Source organism: Dermacentor andersoni, chromosome 3 (assembly GCF_023375885.2).
Source record: "Dermacentor andersoni chromosome 3, qqDerAnde1_hic_scaffold, whole genome shotgun sequence".
NCBI classification, from domain to species: domain Eukaryota; kingdom Metazoa; phylum Arthropoda; class Arachnida; order Ixodida; family Ixodidae; genus Dermacentor; species Dermacentor andersoni.
Genome location: NC_092816.1, coordinates 115269014 through 115276021, shown reverse-complemented (window position 1 = coordinate 115276021; position 7008 = coordinate 115269014). Strand labels below are relative to the sequence as shown.

At 45.1% G+C, this 7008-nt stretch overlaps 1 long non-coding RNA gene across 1 annotated transcript; it reads left to right on the top strand.

Annotated features, from left to right (window-relative positions):
- The first annotated feature begins 1025 nt into the window (after positions 1-1025).
- On the top strand, positions 1026-4985 carry LOC126539321 (uncharacterized). Its single transcript, XR_007601281.3, has 3 exons — positions 1026-1122; positions 3530-3641; positions 4825-4985. It is a non-coding gene; the product is annotated as an uncharacterized lncRNA (long non-coding RNA).
- The last annotated feature ends 2023 nt before the right edge of the window (positions 4986-7008 follow it).

The window sequence follows — 7008 nt, the reverse complement described above, 5'->3', positions numbered from 1 at the left end:
TTTCGCTAAGTACGGAGTGGGATGTAGGGCTCGGCGCCCTTTGCAACTGCATTCATCGAAATGCTAGCCCCCGCATTTACAAGCGATCCTATAGATTACAGCAGCAACCGCAGAAATCCGACCGTACTGTAAACACACGGCAGCCGAATCATTTATTCGTAAGAACGCCGTTCGTTCGTTAATTTCATATATTACCGAAAGCTCGCTGAAAGATGTGCAACAATAAGCGATCGAAGTAAGCGTGATCAGAGCGCACAGACGTACGTTTCAGAGCCACCAATGCACGGCTTGCAGGTCTCCGAGAAATAGGATGGGATGCTTGTTCTTGCGATGGTACGGTATACGAGAGTGGGTGAGGGCTCCACACTGACCTTCTCGACGCACGCCCGATGGAGTGTGTCGACGAACCCCGCCTCGAGTCACTTTAGGAGCGTCGTTTGTCTTCTCGCCTTCGTCTGGTTAGTTCGTTCAACGAAACGAATGAAAGACTCAAAGAAAAAAAAAAGATGTATTTTTTTTCATCGTCGCCCTGGCAAGACCGTGGCGTACAGGACAACGGCTTCCACGAAAACCGTGCCCCGGCTTCAAGACCGTTCTTATTCATTTTTTTCCCTGCAGCAAGTTTGATAGCGACTGTTTTTGCCGAATTGTAATTCATTTCAGCGCACCACCGGCTTCCCCGAACCCAACCCTCTTATACCGCGGATGTTTACTTGCCGGCGGCCACCGCCATTGCGCTCGCTTGATTATTACTTCTTATTTCTAGAGTTGTGCTTTCTTTCAAGCGCGCAACGATATAACACGTGCGTGTAGGAGGCGCTGTGCCAGGACGGCCCGAATGCGCGCTCATCTGGGCTTAGCAGACGACGCCTGTGGTTGGGCGGCGCGGACGGCAACAAACACAACGAAGAGAGCAGAAAACCAATCAGGGTTGGCTTTGCGCACGGCAACCGACGGGCGCACCCTTTCCCTCTTGAAAAACAAAAGGCGTCACAGTATAAATAAGGGCTCTCCGCTGCCGATGTGATTCTCACGTCTGTAGACGATCGGTGGAGCAGCGCCCTTCTACAAGCATACTTTGCACCAGAGCTATAGACATGGACGGACCTTGCAAGTGTGGTGGTAAGACTGCGTCACCTCGTCACTAATTTTTTGTATACAATCGAGTAAGCCAGGGACCGTGTTCATGAAACCGCTCTTATGGCTTCACGTTGTTTGGCTTTATGCGCTATTAGTATTCCCTTTCTTCCTGGATCATGTTTGGGACTTTAGAATAGCTTGCCCTAAAATGGCCTATTTTAGATTTTTTTCCGGCTTACTCAATAAATAATTCTTATTACAGTTTGCTTTTTGAGTACTACGGAACCATGCTCCTAAACTTAAAACCGGAATGGGCCACTCGAGACGACATGCGATGCGAAAATAACATAGAGTGAGAAAACCACGATAATTTGCGGCCCAAAATTTTGCTCGTTTTCTTAAAGAGTAGGTTTTACTTGCGGAGATTCGTCGATTCGTTCATCAGGTGGCGCGAAATTCGGCTAGTGCATTTACAGGAGTGTAAATACTACTCGCATGTGCCAGTCAAAGGTTGAGTAGCTTTGAAAACTCTAAGGTTAGAAAACGCGGAGAATCTATGTTTTAAGGAACTACGTGTATAGTCTTATTGGTGGCTAGTATAGCTCTGAATGTACTGAAACGGAGGCATCCTAACATCGGCGAGCATATACCGCCCGCGTGCTTTTAAGTTTTATACTCAATCTCACTAGTCGTTTGCAGCGCTGTGTAGTCTGCAGGACTCCATAGCCACTGAAATGGTCGAATGTCCCTTGAGATGTGTTCATCCGCGCCGTGTCGTCTGCTTAGCGGCTGCTAAATTCGAAGTATGCGATTATCATACGCAAAGGCCCTATCATGTCATCTATTGCTGTAACGCATCATATACCAAGCGAAAACAAAACTCGCTAATTCTGCCAATAATGAGACAGTTACGTGCGGAACTATATTTCGCGGCGTTAGGAAATTGCCTGTGTACGCCTTGCACCTTCGGCAGTGCTGCAAACGACTTGTGAGATGGAGTATAGGTGCCAAGAACTGTTCTAACCGGTGATATTAAAGGGATATGTAAAGGGAAACGCTCCGACTGATAGAGTATTATAATTAGAGTATGATAATTAGGTTTTATATAAATTTGCCGTAATATGTTCATTATTCGAAAATGTCGGTTGAAGCGCCCTTTCTTTTTTTTCAATATCACGCCTAAACCCCAGCGTCATTGCGTCAGATCACAAGCGGTATTTCAATGTATCTTTTTTTTTGTATTTGGGTGCTTGTGGGCTTAGTAAATGTTCTTGGAACTTGCCAAGTTAAATGTTGTGCTCAATTAGAATACAATGTAGTCCACCTTAACCGAACATATATATTTAGCTAGGCCTATGCACAAGCAGTCGAAATTTATGGCGTCGCAAACAGCTGAAGTGCGAGCGTAAAGTTGGTGTGGCCACACACCTTTCATTTTTTGCGTTTTTTCTATCTTAGCAGGCCTCTTCTCACAGTAAGAGCGGCATTATTTTTTTTGGTAAACAGTAGAAAGGTAGGTTACTAACGGAGCTCAGATACGTTTGTCCTTTTAGAGCTTGATTAAGAAAGGTGGTTGAGCGTTGTCAATGAGGACTGGTCGATGTATAAAAATACACTCTTGACCCGAACGTACAAATACATTCGATTGACTGATTGATTAGTGGCATGTCGCCTCATCGATTCAGGCGACATACCACTGAGACTGTTTTCGTACTATAACAATTGAAATTCTTCGCCGGGCAGTCAGTCTGACTCACGGGCCACAAACTCAGAGAGCAGAATTATGACGCTGAAGAAGGCGCAAGGGGGCATTATATAGTGGGGAGGATAATTAAGAGCCGGTTTTCCAAGCGCAACGATCATACTAGGACGTAGGAGCAGTAACGTCGCGACGGGCCAGGCGAGGCGAAAACTTAAAAAAACAAAGACAACACAAAGTAATAAAACAAATTCGTAAGCACTCACTGTAGAGACATTTCTCGTGCGAAGTACGCCCTTATAATACATGTTGTCTGTGCAAAAATATATGACGTCACGTGTGAAGAAGCTCTGTCTCGAGATCTCGTCGGAGAAATTTCCTTCAATCATGTCTATGGCTCGTCAGTAATCAGGGCCTGTATTCACAAAACGTTCTTATGCTAAAAGCGTTCGCGCCAGCCAATAACGATGTAGGAAATATTAGCGAAGGCGATCAGCCAACGAAAAACAGAACTTAGGGACGAAGAGCTTTGTATATTCGGCCTCTGGTTATCTCGCATATAGATAATTGTTCTAGACTTCTACGTGGCCGTTTTTTTTTTTTTTTTTTGCTATAGTGCCCGATTCTCGATTTTATGTTTGCTGGACATTTTATCTAGTCGATAGCGCTCACATCGGGAGCGTCTCCAGTTAACGTTGACAGAACTCGTTCGTGCCGTAACGTGTTCTCTTGCCTTTTTTTTACCCGCAGACCCAAACTGCCGCTGCACATCGTCCTGCCAGTGCGGCTCGGGACGATGCGGCTGCGGAAGATGCAGCAAGTAGCGTCGCACGTGCACGCATGGGGAAACACTGGGGAAAAGGTGAGCACGCAATAAAAAACAACAACACAGAAATAAAAGGAAATAAGACGATCGAAGGCAGGTGTTGCACCAGATGGCAGCGCAATGACTTGAACGTAAAGCCACGCGATGTTGTTCTTGGGACAACGCAACTAAATTTAAAGAAAGAAAGAAACAGGGATAGAAATATTTGACTAAAGCTTCTGTCATGAAATAATTTCGCCATTAAACATAACTGGTGGTTTGCAGCTGTGCATGTGTGCGTAATCTCTTTCTGTTTTATTGTTTTTCACCTTGCGCCAAAGAAATATAAATCGGTAACCTACACACCGACTTTCACAACAGCAGAATGGACTCTTGGGCTCGTCGCTCTTGCATTCTAACTCAGGGGTGATAATTTTTTTAAACCTTTCACGCAATTTTTAAAAATTCCTTGTTGCAGGTACCGTAATTCTAGTTTTTCAGCTGGATTATTCAGAGAGGTTGACATTGCGTGAGGAATGGAAAAACATATTCAAGGAATTAACTGAAATTCACTAATTACGCTAATTATTTCATATGTACGGCACATATGGCAATTTAGGAATTGTAGCCGGCCAGTTTTAGAGGCGTGTCCACTTGGCATAAATTTCTAGGGTACCAGCAGTTTGGAGATATGTGCCGTCAAACTCGCCGTAAAAATGCACTGTTGCTCCATTTACTTTTTTTTTTAACAACACATTGTTTTATAGACTGAGGCAGAAAAGTACATGGAATGCCCATGTATTTAGTCGCACACTTTGGGAAATAATATCTAGAAATTGGTGTCATCCTGGAAATTCATTTCAGGTGAATTCGTCTTGCAAGCTACCCAGCTACAATCCTTATAGGGTAACTTAGCGCCCAATGCTGGACGGACACGCCCGTCTGTGTCTGTTTTGTATTCTGTCCATTCAGCATGTTACTGTGAGCTACTTGAAGAATAGTTCCTAATGACGAGTTCTGCGCCGGCTAAGCCACTCAACTGGCGTCTTGCTTCAATTAGATTTAATAGTTCAAAATATCTGATGTAGTAAATAATTATCAAAAGGTTTTTCCGCTCAAACGTGTCCCTAGGCTATACACAATTATATGTGGGGTTTTGTGGGGTGAAAGACATATTTTATCGCACGGTAAACAACACACCTGATCTCTGTTCTAACGATGTTGTTTTTATTGTCTGCAGATGTAACTCGGAGGAGAGTCATCGAATAAAAAAAATGAAAAAAAAAACCGAAACGACATCTAAGCGACTATGACTTCCAGCTGCTGCTCAAACAGTGATGAAGCTTAATCGCGGCGTGAGGAGCGGCGAATAATAATAAAGAAAAAAGCAATGCGAGAAAATGAGACTATGACCTCTTACTTTATTCTGCGACATTTCAAGGCTTGACCCTTCTATGCTTCGGTGTTTGCATGCACGTCTGGACGCCATGACATGCTTCCTTCTATGGAGGCACAATCATCATTAGTAACTACGCTTCACACGTCGGACACTTCGAAGCCCCTTTGAAACAAAACCGGGGACTAATAAGTGATATTAACACGCTTGTACAATGTGTACCTGTCGATAGTGTTTTCGTGAAGTTCGAGCAAGGTTACTTGAGAAGTTATCAAAACCACAAGCAACGCACTTACGAAGATGGAAATCCTAGTGACTCAATGATAGTCACCTTGTGACTATCACGTGATGTGATTTAGATTTGCGCAAAGCATTGCGCTCGGATGCCGCAAGGGTAGAACAATCTGCAAAATGGCGATGTAAGGCGATGACGATGACATCGGGATATTGCGCGCGATCAACTTTCGTGTTCCAATTTTGGAATCAGCTCTCCACGATTGGTCAAATTTTTTTATGGGCCTGTCTGTAATACTACGTAAGGAAAACCGCCAACGCTCCTCATCTGATATGACCTGTAAACGCCGATTATGCGTAATTAGACTGAACAAAGGAAAAATATTTTCGATTGTACACCTTTTTTTCACCATCACCCCTTCGCAAGTGGTCAAATGTTATCGAGCAGCGCCTACATCGCCTGTCTGTCCCGCGACGTCACAAACTCACCGCGTCAAACTGACGTGTACGCGTTATAGATGCATTATTACGCCGAACAAAATTGGAGTTTTTTTTTTTTTGGAATAGCCGGTGACTGCAGTGTTCCAAAATGAATAGAAGACGGCTGCTCGCCACTCGCTTTGGCAGTGGCTACTTGCAGCTGCCGGGGACAATGAATTTATTTGTGTATAATAAAAAAAATTTGCAAAGCAGTATGACTGTGTCGACCCCTTTCAGCGCAAACACGACAACGCTATGCCATTTTTTCTGCTGAGGATCCAATTTAGCTGCATTTTTACCCTTCCGTTGCATGGAAACGTGACTTTCGATCAGACACCGAAAGCTAAGCAAGAAGAAGTGGGCCAATCGCAGGCGCTGGCACCACCCTCCTCATTAGGTTAGTTACTTTCACTGCGCTATCCCCACCTTACCTGAAACCCTCTCCTCATCTGCACGCTCCTCGCCTCTGGTCAGGCAATTAGATAACACAAATCTGTCAAGCGAGACAATGTTATTCGATTTGAAAGCAAACAGAAGTAACCTCCTTTGAACGAGGAGAACGTTTCATTGGCCCGTTCAGACAACGGTGCGAGTCAGCGCCCGATGCTGGCGTCAGCGCTTACGTAAAGTTGACGTCTGGAAACTGCAATAAAAACATATTGCAATAGTTTTACGGTATAGGGCCTCAGCTGGGAAAGTCCATTTCGTGTTTTTTTTTTATACGCAAGTTTGCCATGTCCTAGAAGTAAAAGAACACATTATTCAGCTTCATGGTGTCATCCCATCGACTGTGCGTGCTCACCCTCTCGTACCACGTGAGCCAGTCTTCGACGACGTGGTCATGGTTGTCTTTGTCGCTGAACACAGTGGGGTCTCTTTGGCGAGGCGCGCCGGAGCTAAGGACGGCCGGTGGTGGTGGCGTCTGCTGCATGGGGCGCATCGGCTGGCATGATCGACTGCACGTGCGGGATCCCAGATCCAGGGTGCAGGCCTTGTGGTGACCGCATTACATCGGCTACTTGAAAAGATGTTTATTGGACGTGGGCCGTGAATCTAGAGAGGCCCGCAGCGAAGAGCACTGGTTCATTTTGAGCACTGTCTCGCACACAGAGTTTGCGATCTTGCTTGTTCCTGGGCTGTGTTCCTGTTCATTATAGATGGAACAAACCAGCGCATACACTGTAGTGGAGTTTGCGAAGTTCTTGCTCGTGTGAGATGCTTCAGCATTTACTTGACAGGTGAGAAGCCACAAGCGTTCGGCCTTCCCCGCGGGTTTGCCTCCTATGCAATATCGCCAAGAACAACATTACTTGG